This window comes from Diceros bicornis, chromosome 10 (genome assembly GCF_020826845.1).
Source record: "Diceros bicornis minor isolate mBicDic1 chromosome 10, mDicBic1.mat.cur, whole genome shotgun sequence".
Lineage (NCBI taxonomy): Eukaryota > Metazoa > Chordata > Mammalia > Perissodactyla > Rhinocerotidae > Diceros > Diceros bicornis.
This window is the reverse complement of record NC_080749.1, coordinates 62,673,239-62,692,192: the sequence shown is the minus strand read 5'-3', so window position 1 is coordinate 62,692,192 and position 18,954 is coordinate 62,673,239.

Sequence of the window (18,954 nt, the reverse complement as noted above, 5' to 3'; positions counted from 1 at the left end):
GCTTGATCCCATAATGGATGAATTGGCCTACTTCTGAGGGAACACATTTCATGCAGGATAGATCTCTGTGTGGGTATTTATCCACTGGATTTATATAGTGCATGTTCTATCCCAAATGAAGAATGTTAAAAATATTTACTTGAAAACAAGTCAAAGTTTAAATACCAGAATAGTGAACAAGAGGAGAAAGAGTAAGCATAGTTGGACAGGAAGGGAGAAGGGAATATGATTACTTGGAAGAAGCAAGATAGAGAATAAAGCAAAGGCAAGAAACACGGCAGCTTAGCAGGCGACGTAACCGATATATTAAGCAACTGGGGATATTTGATTTTTGGTGCTGGAAGACATGATTATGACTGTTGTAATTTATTTCAAGAAAAGGGAAAACATGCTTCATTAGATAATGGCTTTTACTTTTGACATTTTATGTACCAGATTTAAACACATCTAAGCATTGTTCAGTTCTATAAGGCCAAAGTCTTCACTTTGCAAACTTCTCAAATTTCACATGCAGAAAGTCATGCAAACTAAATGAATAAGCTACCTAGCACTTAGCACCCTAAAGCACTTCAGCGACTCTTAAAGGTTATAAATATAAAACAGATTTCTTTCTAACAGTGTACGTTGCAAGACAACATATGGGATAATTGGAGAATAATACAGGGCTGAATAAAAGCTTATGCTTTCTTATAAATAAATACTAAGTTATGTGGTAGAGAGTGAGATACTTTTAGAAACTCAGAAATCTATGTGGAGTAAAGAAGTCAGCAAAGGCTTGAAGGAGGAAGATGGAATTTGGGTTTAAAGGATGAGGTGAAGAATGAAAAAGGCATTCATTCAGGTGGGAAAATACTATGAAGCAACGTATGAAAATATACATTAGCAAACTTCCCACAAAATATTTTGTTATGAAAAAAGTAATAATTAAAAAACTTTAAAAGTGCGAATCAAAACCACAAGTTATCACCTCACATTCATTAGGATGGCTACTGTCAAACAGAAAATAGCAAGGGTTGGCGAGGATTTAGAGAAATTGAGACCCTTATGAACTGTTTGTGGGAATATAAAATGGTGCAGCCGCTATGGGAAACATTATGGGATTTCTCAAAAATTAAAAATAGAATTCCCGTCTGATCCAGTGGTTTCACATCTAGGTATATATCCAAAAGAACTGACAGCACAGTATTGGAGATATTTGTACACCCATGTTCATAGCAGATTATTGACAACAGCCAAAAGGTGCAAGCAACCCAAGTATCCCTTGATGGATGAATGGATATAAAAAAAATGTGGTATATATGTACAATTGAATATTATTCAGTCTTAAAAAGGAAGGAAATTCTGACATATGCTACAATATGGATGAACCTTGAGGGCATTACGCTAAGTGAAAGAAGCAAGCCATGAAAAGAAAAATACTGTATGATTCCACTTATATGAGATATCTAGAATGATCAAATTCATAGAAACAGAATGTTAGAATGGTTGCCAGGGGCTGGGGGCAGGGGGCAAATGGGGAGTTGTTTAATGGGTTGCTTAATGATGGGCTCTACTCAGTAACACAGGGTGATGGTAAGGAAGACTGTGTGCTCCAAGGAATATGGAAGCACATCTGAAGCCAGGGGAAAGTCTGTGCTCTGCCTTAGAACACAGAAGGAAGGAGTTGAGGGGGTGAGGGGTGTATATTCCAGACTAGAATCCATGTGAGTCCATTTCACGTATTAATTATACAACTACTTATTGTTGTATCTATATTGTCTTAGGTATACCATAAATGTTTCTTAAATGAGTAATATTATTCAAAAGTCTTCAGAATCATCTGGGATAGATGCTACACAATGCACAAAACTCTCTTAAAGAGCTGTTTATAGGAAAAATGTCTAGTTTCCTATAAACAAGTTTTTGTACAGAAGCAGTACTGAGAGACTAACACTGAGCTGTTGAGCAGCAGAGAGAGAGAGATTGATTGATCCAGGTAGGAAAGAGAGATTCAGTTCAAGAATGAGCAGCCCTGAAAGGAGCAACCACGGATGGTTGGCTATTCGAAGCTGTGGTATCCATCAAGGGCAAGGGCTAGGTGCTGACAGCCAAGGAATGGCCCTTGGGAATAGCAGAAAAGGTCGCATTAGGAAAATGATGTACCCTGCCCCTTCGGGCAGATTCAGGTAGGTCATCACCCTTACAGAAGTTTGGGTACCTCTGTACATTCTCAGTCTTTAGTTTTATTAGTCTGGTCTGACTAGACAACTTCTAGTCAATTCTTTCGGTTTGAGAATTCAGTCTTATGACCTGAGTGAGGAAACAGAATCATAATTTTCCAGCATTCTGATAGTTTGACCCATTCACATAGCCTCTAAATAGTGAACTGGCTCTTGGATTCCAAGCTGGGAGGGAGTAAAGACAGCAAAATGAATTGCACGTATTCTCTTCCAAAACAGTCCTCCTTAGTGCCAACCAACTCCATTTCTATCCTGTAATTTTCCTGCCTCTCCTAATTCAGGACACTGATTCATCTGGCAAACAGATGATTATGAATTTGTAACTTGGGGTTCTGCATAAAATTTCAATAATATCTTAGTTATAAAGACAACATTTTGCTTTTTTAGAATTAAACTTAGTTTTTATAAAAACTGTATTATGGAAATTTTCAAGTAGAAAAAATAGAATAGTATAATCAACCCCTATTTATTCATTATTCAGCTTCAATATGTAATATGATGTAGCCAATCTTGCTTCATTTAACAACCACCTCCAGCCCCGGGATTATTATCCCCACCCTCCCAAACACATACACATACATCCTAGTCACTGGATTATTTTAAAGCAAATCCCAGACAATGTTATCATTTTATGAATACCATTAGCACACCTGAAAACAGTTCCCGCTCCTCAAACAATACTTAGTTAATATCAAATACCCAGTCAGTATTCTAAATATCCCCAACTGTTTCATAAAATTTTTTGCAGTTTCTTCAAATCAAAATCCAAAGAAAGTCTACACATTGCCTTTGGTTGATATGACTCGAAAGCCTCTCTTTAATTTCTCTTTTAATCTGTAGATTACCCTTCCCTATTTTTTTCTTACCATTCTTTTTCAAGAAACCATGTCATTTGTCCTGTAAAATTTCTGACATACTTGATTTTTGTTGCCTGCATATATGTTTGTTTTTGTAAAAAACCACATGATCTCATTTTATCTACATGACTACCTGATGAAGAAGGTAGAAGAGATATTTTTACCTTTTAGCAAATGAGTTGATTAGGGTAAAGAGACGAAGTAAGCAGTTTGTCCAAACTTAGAGTTAGCAAGTAGTTGAACCAGGACTAGAATCCAGGAAACCCATTTCTTAGACCAGAGAGCTCTTTTTACCCAAACAGTGGGCCTCTCATTTCATAAATTAAAGCAGTACTAAAACACCAAAAATCCTAAGACTTTTGAATAAAATAAATAAGGTATTAGTAGTACAATTTAATGTTTTATGATTTCTTAAAAGTAATCGATGTACACTAAGTTATCTAGGCACTATTTTTCACAAATGAGAATTGGTCGAGCCTCAATATACGTATATCCGTTGACATGTCTATAGTAGTATGTGTGCCTGTATGACTTCCTTGAATTTATTCTTTCATATCATTCACATTTGAGGATTTCTTTGTCTTACTTGCTACACTAGATTATAAACTTTTGGATGCAAGATAGTGTTAGTTTCTTTGCAATTTCTCATAGTCAAATGTATGTGACTGATAATCAGCATGTTTTTAGTGAAAAACAAAGGCAAACTAGTCTGCCTGTGAATTCTCATTCACTCGTGAGGTAGAAATAGCATTTTCTAAGAGTAATGAAATAGCTTCTATGTCTCTGCTTATTTTTACTGCCATCTACTGGTGCCTGATGTTGTTTCTGATTAAAATCCTGCAGAGAAGTCCATCACAGGGACTTATATAGAGAAAAAAAGAAATTATGGTCATAAAAATCTTTTGAGAAAGTTCCTTTCAAAGGAATAGGTGCTTTCTTGATAGATAAAGCTTAGATACTTAAGTGTACAATAAAAATTACTAACTTCTAAAAAAGTTTCCATAATATCTATTATAATACCCCCTAAGCATTATAAGGTTGCTGATTAAACTTATAGACCATCAGCTACAACTTTTGACTCATAAAATAATTGTAAATTATAGGCAACAATTCTTATCACAATTGAATTACTAGCAAATCAATTTTAAACAAATATAATGATATAGTATAACACTTCTGGTTGTTAATTAGAATACGCATTATACACGTATGTGCTAGGTTCTGAAAACAGAGCAGAACATAAGACACGGCTTCTATCCTTAGAGAGGATAATTGTAAATATTGGGGGGAGGAGGTGAAAGAAATTTCTTTTCATTTAGATTTTTTCTAAGTTAGTACAAAACACATCAACAAAATGAATTCTAAAATTTACTTAATCTCTGTAGTAAAATATGTATTTTTTTGCGTTTTGAGTTTATTATAGTTAATACATATTAAATTAACTTTCCAAAGCCCTAATGTGGTGATTTAGATTTAGGCCTTTTGATATATCATGTTATTGAGTCTTGTGTTCTTTGCTGACTATTTGAGAAAGAGTGAATTGCTGAGATATTTTTAAAAATTGCAATATAGTTGATCTAGTAATATCCTCAGTTTTTATACTAAGCCATCTGAGATGTTGCTGATCCAAGCCTGAAAAATTTATTATATAAATACATATATTACTTTTACCAATCATAAAAAAAATTTTCCACTCCTTTAACAGTATAAAAAGTAAAAGATATTTAAAACACAAAACTAAGGCAAGCAAGGTTAGAGACTAGCATAAGTCTAAATTTACTCAAAAACAGAGGAAAGTTGGTACAGACTTTACCTTACCTTCATAATTTTCATGCTAGCTAGAGAAAGAGAAGATAGATGTTTTGTAAATTAACTATTTGTCCTAAATACATTAAAACCACTACATTGTTTTATTTTCTTGTATTCCTGACTTTCAGTTGGCAGTGGCTCTTGATAGATACACACATATTACATACATATATATAATATATGTTTAGTGTTTAGGCCAAATACTTTACCTAATGACCTGACACAGATACTTCAATGCGTAGGTGGAGCTCTACTGGTTAATGGGCTTCAGAATCATGTTTTATTAGCCAGAGTTTTACCATTTGGTAATATAAATAGTCACTAAGCATTTGAGTTTTCTAACTATCTGAATTCATATTTTCCAAAAACCAACACCTATTCATTCTTCTTTTTTAATTGTGATGTAATAACATATAACATCGTATTAGTTTTAGGTGTACAATATAATGATTTGATGTATGTATATCGTGAAATGGTTAAACATAATAAGTTTACTTAACATCCGTCACCCCACAGAGTTATAAATTTTTTTTATTGTGATGAGAACTTTTAAGATGTACTGTCTGAGCAACTTTCAAATATACAATACAGTATTGTTAACTATAGTCACCATGCTGTACATTGCATCTCCAAGACTTACTTATTTTATAACTGGAAGTTTGTACGTTTTGACCACCTTCGTCCATTTCACCTATCCCCACTCCCTAACTCTGGCAACCACCAATCTGTTCTCTGTATCTATGAGTTCCTTTTTTTTTAATTGAATAAATTTGACATACGACGTTGTGTAAATTCAAAGTTTTACTTTGGTACATTTCTATATTGTAATACGATTGCCATTGTAATGATATTTATCACATTACATTATTATAGTACAATATTGTTGTCTGTATTCATTATACTGTGCATTAGATCTCTATGGCTTGTTTACTACTTGTTGCAAGTTTGTACCCTTAAACAACATCAATCTTTTCCTCCCATCCCGCACCCCCTGGTAACCACCATTTTACTCTGTTTTTTACGGGTTTGCCTTTTTTAGATTCCACATATAAGTGATACCATACAGTACTTGTCTTTCTCTATGTGACTTATCTCACTTAACATGATGTGCTCAAGTTCCATCCATGTTGTCGTAAATGGCAGGATATCCTCCTTTCTCATGGCTGAATGATATTCCATTTTGTATTGTGTACCTGTTGTCTCTCGTCTTCTTTATGATAGCCTTTCTAACAGGTGTGAGGTGATATCTCATTGTGGTTTTTTTTTAATTGATGTTTTAATAGTTTATAACATTGTGAAATTTTGGGTTGTATATTTTTGCTTGTCCATCACCATATATATGTCTCCCTTCACCCCTTGTGCCCACCCCCTACCCCCATTGCCCCTGGTAACCACAATACAGTTTCCTCTGTCCATGTGTTGGTTTATATTCCACATGTGAGTGAGATCATACAGTGTTTGCCTTTCTCTCTCTGGCTTATTTCACTTAACATAATACCCTCCAGGCCCATCCATGTTGTAGCAAATGGGACGATTTTGTCTTTTTTTATGGCTGAGTAGTATTCCATTGTATATATATACCACATCTTCTTGATCCAATCATCAGTCGAGGGACACTTGGGTTGCTTCCACTTCTTGGCTATGGTGAATAATGCTGCAATGAACATAGGGGTGCATAAGCCACTTTGGATTGTTGATTTCAGGTTCGTTGGATAGGTTCCCAGTAATGGGATAGCTGGATCATAGCGTAGTTCTATTTTTAATTCTTTGAGGAATCTCCATACCATTTTCCATAGAGACTGCACCAATTTGCATTCCCACCAAGTGTATGAGGGTTTCTGTTTCTCCACATCCTCTCCAACATTTGTTGTTTTTTGTCTTGGTGATTATAGCCATTCTAGTGGACGTGAGGTGATATATTAGTGTTGTTTTGATTTGCAGTTCCTCTGATGATTAGTGATATTGAACAACTTTTCATGTGCCTATTGGCCATCTGTATATCTTTGGAGAAGTGTCTGTTCATTTTCTCTGCCCATTTTTTGATCGGGTTTTTGGTTTGTTTGTTGTTCAGTTGTGTGAGTTCTTTATATATTATGGAGATTAACCCCTTGTCAGATATATGTTTTGCAAATATTTTCTCCCAGCTGATGGGTTGTCTGGTCATCTTGATTCTGGTTTTATTTGTCTTGTAGAAGCTCTTTAATCTAATAAAGTCCCACTTGCTTATTTTTTCTTTAGTTTCCCTAGTCTGGGTAGGCATGGCATCCGAAAAGATTCCTTTATGACCAATGTCAAATAGAGTGTTGCCTATATTCTCTTCTATGAGTTTTATAGTTTCAGGTCTCACCTTCAGGTCTTTGATCCATTTTGAGTTAATTTTTGTGAATGGTGATAGCAGATGGTCCACTTTCATTCTTTTGCATGTGGCTGTCCAGTTTTTCCAACACCATTTATTGAAGAGACTTTCCTTTCTCCATTGTATGTTCTTAGCTCCTTTGTTGAAAATTAGCTGTCCGTATATGTGTGGTTTTATTTCTGGGCTTTCAGTCCTGTTCCATTGATCTGTGTGTCTGTTTTTGTACCAGTACCATGCTGTTTTGATTACTATTGCTTTGTAGTATGTTTTGAAGTCAGGGATTGTGATGCCTCCAGCTTTGTTCTTTTTTCTTAGGATTGCTTTAGCTATTTGGGGTCTTTTGTTGCCCCATATGAATTTTAGTATTCTTTTTCTATTTCCGAGAAGAATGTCATTGGGATTCTGATTGGGATTGCATTGAATCTGTAGATTGCTTTAGGTAATACAGACATTTTAACTATGTTTATTCTTCCAATTCATGTGCATGGGATGTCTTTCCATTTCTTTATGTCATCATCGATTTCTTTCAATAATGTCTTGTAGTTTTCATTGTATAGGTCTTTCATCTCCTTGGTAAGATTTATTCCTAGATATTTTATTCTTTTTGATGCAATTGTAAATGGTATTATCTTTTTGAGCTCTCTTTCTGTTAGTTCGTTATTAGCATACAGAAATGCAACTGATTTTTGTAGATTGATTTTGTACCCTGCGAATTTGCTGTAGTTGTTGATTATTTCTAATAGTTTTTCATTGGATTCTTTAGGGTTTTCTATATATAAAATCACGTCATCTGCAAATAGTAAGAGTTTCACTTCTTCGTTGCCTATTTGGATTCCTTTTATTCCTTTTTCTCACCTAATTTCTCTGGCCAAAACCTTCAGTATTATGTTGAATAAGAGTGGTGAGAGTGGGCAGCCCTGCCTCATTCCTGTTCTCAGAGGAATGGCTTTCAGCCTTTCCCTGTTGAGTATGATGTTGGCTGTGGGTTTGTCATAGATAGCCTTTATTATGTTGAGGTACTTTCCTTCTATACCTATTTTGTTGAGAGTCTTTATCATAAATAGATGTTGTATCTTGTCAAATGCCTTCTCTGCGTCTATTGAGATGACCATGTGGTTTTTGTTCTTTATTTTGTTGATGTGGTGTATCACGTTGATTGATTTGTGGATGTTGAACCATCCCTGGGTCCCTGGTATAAATCGGTTTGCCAATATTTTGTTGAGGATTTTTACATCTATGTTCATCAGTGAAATTGGCCTGTAATTTTCCTTCTTTGTATTGTCTTTGTCTGGCTTTGGTATCAGGGTGATGTTGGCCTCGTAGAATGATTTAGGAAATGTGCCATCTTCCTCTGTTTTTTGGAATAGTTTGAGAAGGATGGGTATTAAATCTTCTTTGAATGTTTGGTAAAATTCACCGGAGAAGCCGTCTGGTCCTGGACTTTTATTTTTTGGGAGGTTTTGATTACTATTTCAATATCTTTACTTGTGATTGGTCTTTTCAGATTCTCCATTTCTTCTTGGTTCAGTTTTGGGAGGTTGTATGAGTCTAAGAATTTATCCATTTCTTCTAGATTGTCCAATTTGTTGGCATATAATTTCTCATAGTATTCTCTTATAATCCTTTGTATTTCCATGGTATCCATTGTAATTTCTCCTCTTTCATTTCTAATTTTATTTACTTGAGTCTTTTCTCTTTTTTTCTTAGTAAGCCTGGCTAAGAGTTTGTCAATTTTGTTTATCTTCTCAAAGAACCAACTCTTTGTTTCATTAATCCTTTCTACTGTTTTTTTGGTCTCCATTTCATTTATTTCTGCTCTGATTTTTATTATTTCTCTCCTTCTGCTGACTTTGGGCTTTGTTTGTTCTTTTTCTAGTTCTGTTAGGTGTAATTTTAGGTTGCTTATTTGGGCTTTTTTTTGTTTGTTAAGGTGGACTTGTATCGCTATGAGTTTCCCTCTCAGGATCGCTTTTGCTGCATCCCATATGATTTGGTATGGCATATTTTCATTCTCATTTGTTTCCAGATAGTTTTTGATTTCTGCTTTAATTTCATCAATGATCCATTGGTTGTTCAGTAGGATGTTGTTTAATTGCCACATTTTTGTCACTTTCCCAGTTTTTTTTTTGTGGTTGATTTCCAGTTTCATAGCATTATGGTCTGAAAAGATGCTTGTTATGATTTCAATCTTAAATTTATTGAGGCTTGCTTTGTTTGCCAACATATGGTCTATCCTGGAGAATGTTCCATGCGTGCTTGAGAAGAATGTGTAGTCAGCTGTTTTTGGATGGAGTGCTCTGTATATGTCTACCAGGTCCATCTCATCCAGTTTTTCATTTAAGTCTGCTGTTTCTTTATTGCCTTTTTGTCTGGATGATCTATCCATCGGTGTAAGTGGGGTATTAAGATCCCCTACTATTATTGTGTTGTTGTTAATGTCTCCTTTTAGGTTTGTTAATAGTTGCTTTATTGTACTTTGGTGCTCCTATGTTGGGTGCATATATATTTATAATTGATATGTCTTCTTGGTGGAGTGTCTCTTTTATCATTATATATTGCCCTTCTTTATCTCTCTTAACCTGTTTTATCTTGAAGTCTACTTTGTCTGATATGAGTATGGCAACACCTACTTTCTTTTGTTTGCCATTAGCTTGGCGTATTTTCTTCCATCCTTTCACTCTGAGCCTGTGCTTGTCTTTAGAGCTGAGATGTGTTTCCTGGAGGCAGCATATTGTTGGGTCTTGCTTTTTAATCCACCCTGCCACTCTGTATCTTTTGATTGGAGAGTTCAATCCATTTACATTTAGGGTAATTATTGATATATGAGGGCTTAATGTTGCTGTTTTGTCACTTATTTTCCGGTTCTTTTGCATTTCCTTTGTTTCTTGTCCCATTTGTTTCGGACTGCCAATTCAGTTTGGTTGTTCTGTCTTATGACTCTTCTAGTTTTCTCTTTGTTTATCATATGTGATTTTGTTTTGATTATTTGTTTAGTGGTTACCTTGAGGTTTGTATAAAAAATCTTGTGTATGAGATAGTCCATTATCTGATGGCCTCTTATTTTCTTAAACTAAGTCAATTCAATCACTTTCCTCTTCCCCTTCTAAGTTGTTCTTGTTATACCTTATTCTGTCTTGTGTTGTGGGTGTGTGTTTACAGTGATGAGGTTATATTTATTTTTGGTGAATTCCTTCCTTTGATCTTTGATTTTGGTATTTAAGTGGTTGCTAACCTATTCCGGTAAAGATCTACTATTTTTCTGAATTCATCTACCTATTTTTCTCCTTGCTCTAAGCTTTCTATTCCTTTTCTTTTTTTTTTTTCAGGCCTGAGGGCCTTCTTGAGTATTCTTGTAGTGGGGGTCTCATGGCCATGAACTCCCTTAGCTTTTGTTTATCTGGGAAAGTTACTATTTCTCCATCATATGTGAAGGAAATTTTTGCTGGATATAGTATTCTTGGCTGAAAGTTTTTGTCTTTCAGTATTTTGAATATATCATTCCAGTCTCTCCTAGCCTGTAAAGTTTCTGTTGAGAAATCCGCTGAGAGCCTGCTGGGAGTTCCTTTGTACCTTATTATTATTATTTTTTTTGTCTAGCTGCCCTTAATATTGTTTCTTTATCATTGACTTTGGCCAGCCTTACCACTACATGTCATGGAGTGGGCCTTTGCCTGTTGATGTATTTAGGCGACCTTTTGGCTTCACTTACTGGTATTTCCTCCTCCTTCCCTAGATTTGGGGAGTTCTCAGCTATTATTTCCTTGAATAGGCTCTCTGTTCCTCTTTCCCTCTCTTCGTCCTCAGCAATACCTATAATTCTTATGTTACTTTTCCTAATAGAGTCAGATATTTCTCGGAGACTTTCTTCATTTCTTTGTAGTCTTAATTCTCTCTCCTCTTCCAGCTGGAGCATATCTGTATTCCTATCCTCTATACTGCTAATTCTTTCCTCCATATTGTCAACTCTGTTCTTTAAAGATTCCAGATTCTCCTTTATCTTCTCCATTGTGTTCCTCATCTCCATCAGTACTGATTGGTTTTTCTTTATGATTTCAATCTCTTTTGTGAAAAAACTCCTAATCTCATTGAATTGTTTGTTTTATCTCGTATTTCACTGAGTTTTTTTATGATAGCTATTTTGAAATCTCTGTCATTTAGGTTATGGATTTCTGTGTCTTCAGGGTTGGTTTCTGGGTGCTTGTCATTTTCCTTCTGGTCTGGTGATTTCATGTACCTTTGCATTGTGGTTCCTGTACTGGCTTTATTTTTCCTCATCCTGGAAATATGTGGTTGTAATTTCCACCAGCCACCACTGTGTGGGGGTTAAGGGCTGTGTAATCTGAGGCCCCTGCGCTCTGCCCTGGCTGTTCGCTGCGATCTGTCAGCCACTTGGTCTGGTCTGGTCGGCTGAGCTGCAGTGTCTGGCATGCGGGGAGTGGGGGGTCTCTCTCTTTTGCCCGCTGGGTCCCTGGCGTGGGGGGCTTCTCACTCACCCCTCGTTATCTGCTCTCCTGGGGTGCTCAGATGTTGATGGTAGCCCTGTAGCTGTTCTGAGTCCTCTGTGTGGGAGTTTCCCACTGGCTGAGAGAGCCCGAAGAGCTACGGTTTCCCTTAAGAGGGCTGCCCCTCCTCGCTCTCTGGGAGCCCCGTGGACTGGGATTGCTGATCTGAAGGGGAGGGAGAGGAGTTCTCCTTACCTCTCCCCACTTCCTCCGGGGGCCCAGCACACTCCTCTCTCAGATGTGCGGCAGTGTGGATCTTTCTGATCTTGCTTTTCACTGTCTAGGAGTCTGTTGTTGGTCTGTGATTGTTCCTTTTGTTGTATCTTATCAGGGGAAGAGTTTACAGGAAAGTTCACTCTGCCATGACGCTGACATCACCTCATTGTGGTTTTGATTTGCTTTTCCCTGATGATTAGTGATTTCAAACACCTGTTCATGTACCTGTTGGCCAATTGTATGTCTTTGGAAAAATGTCTATTCAGACCCTCCGCCATTTTTTAATTGGCTTCTTTGTGGTTTTTGCTATTGAGTTGCATGAGATTTTTATATATATTGGATATTAGCCCCTTATGAGATAAATGATTTGCAAATATTTTCTCCCATTCCATAGACTGCCTTTTTATTTTGTTGATGGTTTCCTATGCTGTGTGGAAGCTTTTTAGTTTGAAATCTCACTTGTTTATTTTTGGTTTTGTTGCCTTTGCTTTTGATGTCAAATCCAAAAAATCATTGTCAAGATGGATGTGAAGGAGCTTACCACCTATGAATTCTTCTAGGAGTTTTATGGTTTCAGGTCTTACATTCAAGTCGTTAATCCATTTTGAGATAATTTTTGTGTATGCTGTAAGAAAATGGTCTACTTTTATTCTTTTGCATGTGGCTGTCTGGTTTTCCCAATGCCATTTATTAAAGAGATTTTCCTTTCTCCATTGTATGTTCTTGGCTCCTTTGTTGTGAATTAATTGACCATATATGTGTGGATTTATTGCTGGGGTCTCTATTCTGTTCCATTGATCTGTGTGTTTGTTATTATGCCAATACCATACTGTTTTGATTGCTACAACTTTGTAATAAAGTTTGAAATCAGGAAATGTGATGCCCCAGTTTTGTTCTTTCTCAAAATTGCTTTGGCTATTTGGGGCCTTTTGTGGTTCCATACAAATTTTAGGATTGTTATATTTCTGTGAAAAATTCCATTGGAATTTTGATAGGGAGTGCATTGAACCCATAGATTGTATTGTGTAGTATGGACTTTTTAACAATGTTAATTCTTCCATTACATAAGCATGAAATATGTTTCCATTTATTTGTGTTTTTTCAATTTCTTTTATCACTGTCTTATAGTTTTCAGTGTACAGGTCTTTCACCTCCTGGTTAAATTTATTCCTATTCTTTTTGATGCAATTATAAATAGGATTGTTTTTTTAAATTTCTCTTTCTGATAGTTTGTTATTACTGTATAGAAATGCAGCTGATTTTTGTATTGATTTTGTATCCTGAAAATTTACTGAATTTATTAGTTCTAAGTTTTTTGGTGGAGTCTTCAGGGTTTTCTATATATAATATCATGTCATCTGCAAATAGAGACAGTTTTACTTCTTGCTTTCCAATTTGGAAGCCATTTATTTCTTTTTCTTGCCTAATTGCTCTGGCTAGGGCTTCCTACTATGCTGATGAAAAATGGTGAGTAGACATTGTTGTCTTTTTCCTGTTATTAGAGGAAAAGCTTTCAACTTTTCACCATTGAATATGATGTTAGCTTGGGATTGCCATATATGGCCTTTTTTATGTTGAGATTTGTTCCCTCTATGCTGACTTGTTCAGAGTTTGTATCATGAATGGATGTTGAATTTTGTCAAATGTTCTTTTTACATCTATTAAGATGATCATATAATTTTAATCTTTCATTTAGTTAATGTGGTGTAGCACATTGATTGATTTTGCAGATGTTGAACCATCCTTGCATCCCTGGAATAAATTCCACTTGATCATGGTATATGATCCTTTTAATGTATTGTTGAATTCAGTTTGATAATATTTTACTGAGGATTTCTGCATCTATGTTCATCAGGGATAGTGGCCTGTAATTTTCTTTTCTTTTGTAGTGTCCTGCAGGGTAATGCTGGCCTCCTAAAATGGGTTTGGAAGTATTCCCTCCTCAACTATTTTTTGGAAGAGATTGAGAAGAATTGGTATAAATTCTTCTTTAATTGTTTGGTAGTATTCACCAGTGAAGCCATCTGGTCCTGGACTTTTGTTTGTTGAGAGGTTTTTTATTACTGATTCAATCTTCTTACTAGTAATGGGTCTGTTCAAATTTTCTATTTCTTTCCTATTCGGTCTTTGTAGGTTGTATGTTTCTAGGAATTTACTTATTTCTTCTTGGTTGTCCAATTTGTTGGCACATAATGTTTATAGTAGTCACTTGTGATCCTTTATATTTCTCTGGTATCAGTTGTAATGTCTCCTCTTTCATTTCTGATTTTGAGTTCTCTTTATTTCTTGGTGAGTCTAGCTAACGGCTTGTCAATTTTGTTTATCTTTTCAAAAAACCAGCTCTTTGCTTCAGTGTTCTTTTCTATTGTCTTTTTAGTCTCTATTTCATTTATTTCTGCTCTGCTCTTTGTTATTTCCTTCCTTCTACTAACTTTGGGCTTCGATGGGTCTTCTTTTTCTAGTTCCTTGAGGTATAAAGTTAGGTTGTTTGTTTGAGATCTTTTTTCTTAATGTAGGATTTTACTGCCTCTTAGATAAACTTCTTTCTTAAAATTGCCTTTGCTGCATCCCATATTTTGGTATGTTGTATTTCCATTTTCATTTATCTCAAGGTATTTTTTTTTTGTGAGTAACATCAGCCCTGAGCTAACATCCGATGCCAATCCTCCTCTTTTTGCTGAGGAAGATCGGCCCTGAGCTAACATCTGTCCCATCTTCCTCTACTTTATATGGGATGCTGCCACAGCCTGGCTAGATGAGCGGTGTGTAGGTGCACACCCAGGATCAGAACCTGTGAACCCCGGGTCGCCGAAGCAGAGCGTGCGCACTTAACCGCTGCGCCACCAGGCCGGCCCCTCAAGGTATTTTTTTATTTCTCTTTTGAGTTCTTTTTTGACCTATTGATTGTTCAGTAGCATGTGTTTTATCTCCAAATATAAGTGATTTTTCTAGTTTTCTTCTTGTAATTGATTTCTAGTTTAATACCATTATGGTCAGAAAAGATGCTTGATATGATTTCAAATGTCTTAAATTTATTAAGACTTGTTTTGTAGCCTAATGTATGATCTATCCTGGAGAATGTTTCATGTGCACTTGAGAAGAATGTGTAGTCAGTTGCTTTTGGATGGAATGTTCTGTAAATGTCTATTAAGTTCATCTGGTCTAACATGCAGATTAAGTCCAATGTTTCCATATTAATCGTCTGTCTGGATGATCTATCCATTGATTAAAGTGGGATTGAAGTACCCAACTATTATTGCACTGCTGTCTATTTCTACCTTTAAGTCTGTTAATCTTTGATTTATGTATTTAGGTGTTCCTATGTTGGGTGCATAAATATTTACAAATGTTATATCCTCTTATTGGATTGACCCCTTTATCATTATATAATGACCTTCTTTGTCACTTATTACAGTCTTTGTTTTAAAGTCTATTTTGTCTGGGCCGGCCCTGTGGCTTAGCGGTTAAGTGCGAGCGCTCCGCTGCTGGTGGCCTGGGTTCGGATCCCGGGCGCGCACTGACACACCGCCTCTCCAGCCATGCTGAGGCCGCGTCCCACATACATCAACTAGAAGGATGTGCAACTGTGACATACAACTATCTACTGGGGCTTTCGGGGAAAAATAAATAAATAAAATTATAAAAAAAAAATAAAGTCTATTTTATCTGATATAAGTATAGCTATTCCAACTTTCTTTGGGTTTCCACTTGTGTGGAATATCTTTTTCTCTCCCTTCACTCTGAGCCTATGTGTGTCCTTAAAGCTGAAGTGAGTCTCTTGTAGGCAGCATATGGTTGGGTCTTGTTTTTTATCTATCCAGTTATTCTATGTCTTTTAATTGGAGAATTCAATTCATTTACATTTAGATTAATTATTGATAGGTATGACCTTATTAATGCCATCTCTTGTTTTCTGGATGTTTTGTAGTTCCCTTGTTCTTTTCCTCCTCTCTTGCTGCCTTCCTTTGTGAACTGATTTTCTGTAGTGATATGCTTTATCTTTTGTGAATCTACTGTAGGTTTTTGCTTTGTGGTTATCATGAAGCTTACATAAAACATCTTTTAGATATATCAATCTATTTTATGCTGCTAACAATTTAACTTTAGTCAACTACAGAAACTCTACCCTTTTACCATCCTTTTATGTATTTATGTCACAATCTGCATCTTTTTATCTTGTGTATCTATTAACAAACTATTGTTTTTTACTACTTTTGTCTTTTAAGCTTCATAATAGATTTATAAGTGATTAACCCATCAGCATTACAACATTAGAGTATTCTGAATCTAACTATATATTTACCTTTACCAGTGAGATTTATACTTTCATGTTTTCTCATTACTAATTAACACCCTTTGGCTTTTGCTTAAAGAAGTCCCTTTAACACTTCTTGTAAGGTGCGTCTAGTGGTGATGAACTCCTTTAGCTTTTGCTTGTCTGGAAAACTTTCTCTCTCCTTTGATTCTGAGGGACAACTTTGCCAGGTAGAGTATTCTTGGTTGGCAGTTTTTTTTTTCTTTCAGTACTTTGAATATATCATGCCATTCCCTTTTGGCCTGCAAAGTTTCTGCTGAACAATTTGCTTATAGTTTTATGGGGGTCCCCTTGTACACAACAAGTTGTTTTTCTCTTGCTGCTTTTAAGATTCTCTCCTTGTTTTAAACTTTTGATGATTTAATTATAATGTATCATGGTGTGGGTCTCTTTAGATTCATCTTATTTAGAACTCTTTGGGCTCCCTGGATTTTGATGTCTGTTTCTTTTCCCAGGTTAGGGAAGTTTATAGCCATTATTTCTTCAAATAAGTTTTCTGCCCCTTTGTCTCTCCATTCTCTTTCTGGGACCCCTACAATGTGAATATTGGTTTGTTTGATGGTGTCACATAAGCTATCTTTACTCTTTTTCATTCTTTTTCTTTCTGCTGCTCTGACTGGATGAATTCCACTGCCCTGTCTTTGAGTTTGCTGAACTTTTTTCTGCTTCCTCTAGTCAACTATGGACACTTCTATTGAATTTTTTAGTTGTTATTGTATTATTCAGCTCTGTGATTTGTTTAGTATTCTTATATTGTTCATCTCTGTGAGAAATTCTCACTTTGTTCATGCATTGGGAGACTTGACCTCGATGAGCATCTTCATGACATATTTTGAACTCTTTATTGGATAAATCACTTATCTCCATTTCATGAAGGTCTTTTTCTGAGTTTTATTTTGTTCTTTTGTTTGGAAATATTCCTTTGTTTCTTCATTTTCCTTGACTCTCTGTGTTGGTTTCTATGCAATAGATAAATAGCCACCTCTCCCAGTCTTAAATGAGTGGTTTCATGTAGGAGATGAACACTATTATTCAGCCCGGCCCCACCCCTTGTCTGTTTCTCAAACCTTTGTGATTGTCCAAGCAGCCTTCTTAGTTCTTAGTGGCTCTCAGAAGTAGTTGAAAGTGTGCCAAGACCTGCCAGTGTCCCAAAGGGGAGGATCTCAGTCAGCACCTAGATGCAGGCTGATTGGAAGCCAGACCCTCAAGCAGCAGCTTTTAAAGTAGCAAATGTGTCTCCTTCAGGGGAAGAGTGGAAGATGGGCATTTCTCTCTGCTCCCTCTGCACTGAGCCCTGGGAGGATAGCCACTTAAGAACTGTTTCATTTTTTGCTACAATCCTGTGGTATCTGCAAGCTTAATCACCACTGGCCACCACAGCCTGGAGATCAAGGGGTGTACCCTGGGTGGCAGTCACAAAAGCCAGGGAGCCAGATGTATGCACAACCTCCTTCCTGGGAGGTAATGGCAACCTGGAGCGAGGCAGAGGGAGAGCATGAAGATGGTGCCCTCTAGCCTCTATGGTTGTTGGCGAGTACTGCAGTCCACCCCTAGATGTGTGTTAATTAGGAGCCTGCCTCTTAACCTGAAGTATTTAAGATAAGCAAATGAACCTGTTTCATGGAAAGACAGGGTGACTTTCAGTATGTTGCCTCTGTGCTGGGCCTTGGAGGTGAATCCACGTGAGCCTGTTAAGAACTGTTTCTTAGGCCGGCCCAGTGGCGTAGTGGTTAAGTGCGTGTGCTCCGCTTCAGCGGCCTCGGGTTCGCAGGTTCGGATCCTGGGAGTGCACCGACACACTGCTTACCAAGCCATGCTGTGGCGGTGTCCCATATAAAGTGGAGGAAGCTAGGCATGGATGTTAGCCCAGGGCCAATCTTCCTCAGCAAAAAGAGTAGGATTGGCATCGGATGTTAGCTCAGGGCTAATCTTCCTCACACACACACAAATCAAACAAAAAAAACTGTTACTTACGTTGCTATAGCCTTGTGGGTCTTATGGACACAAGTCCCACTCCACTGCTTTTCAAAGCTAGATGTTTTGGGGGCCTGCTTCTCAGCTCAAAGTCTTAAAAGCTAGGGCACCTGATATGTGATCCAAACCTTTCATTCCTCAGGGAGAAAATGGGAGTTGGGAGTTCCCTCCTGGTTGTGTCATTGTACTGCGTGTGGGGTTTATGGCAAGATTGTGTCTCAGCCTCTCCTACCCATTTCAATGTGGGATTTTTCTCGTTTACCTGATGCGTTAAGAGTCACTCAGCTAGTTTCTGGATTTCTTTCAGAGGGAACTGTTCTGCATGTAGTTGTAGATTCAGTGTGTCCATGGGAGGAGGTGAGTTTCAAGAGCCTCCGACATCACCATCTTGTATGGGAACCTATTCATTCTTTTTTAAAAAAATATTTTACCTCTCAAATAAAATGTTTGGAATAGTAGTTGTTTAATGAAGGGTTCTCTATCAGTAGTTAGTTAACATGCAACAGCTTTTTGTGGACATTAGCACAGACTTTTTCCAGTATAATTACTAACTTTCAGGACAGCAGGCTACTAAGCAATTCACTCAAGTGACTAGATAATGCAATCAGTGGTCAAGATACCGCATTCTTGGATTGGATTCAATACAGATACGGGCCAGTTTGGCATCCGCCTCCAGCCCTAATTCTGGTCACTAACCTCTCACAAA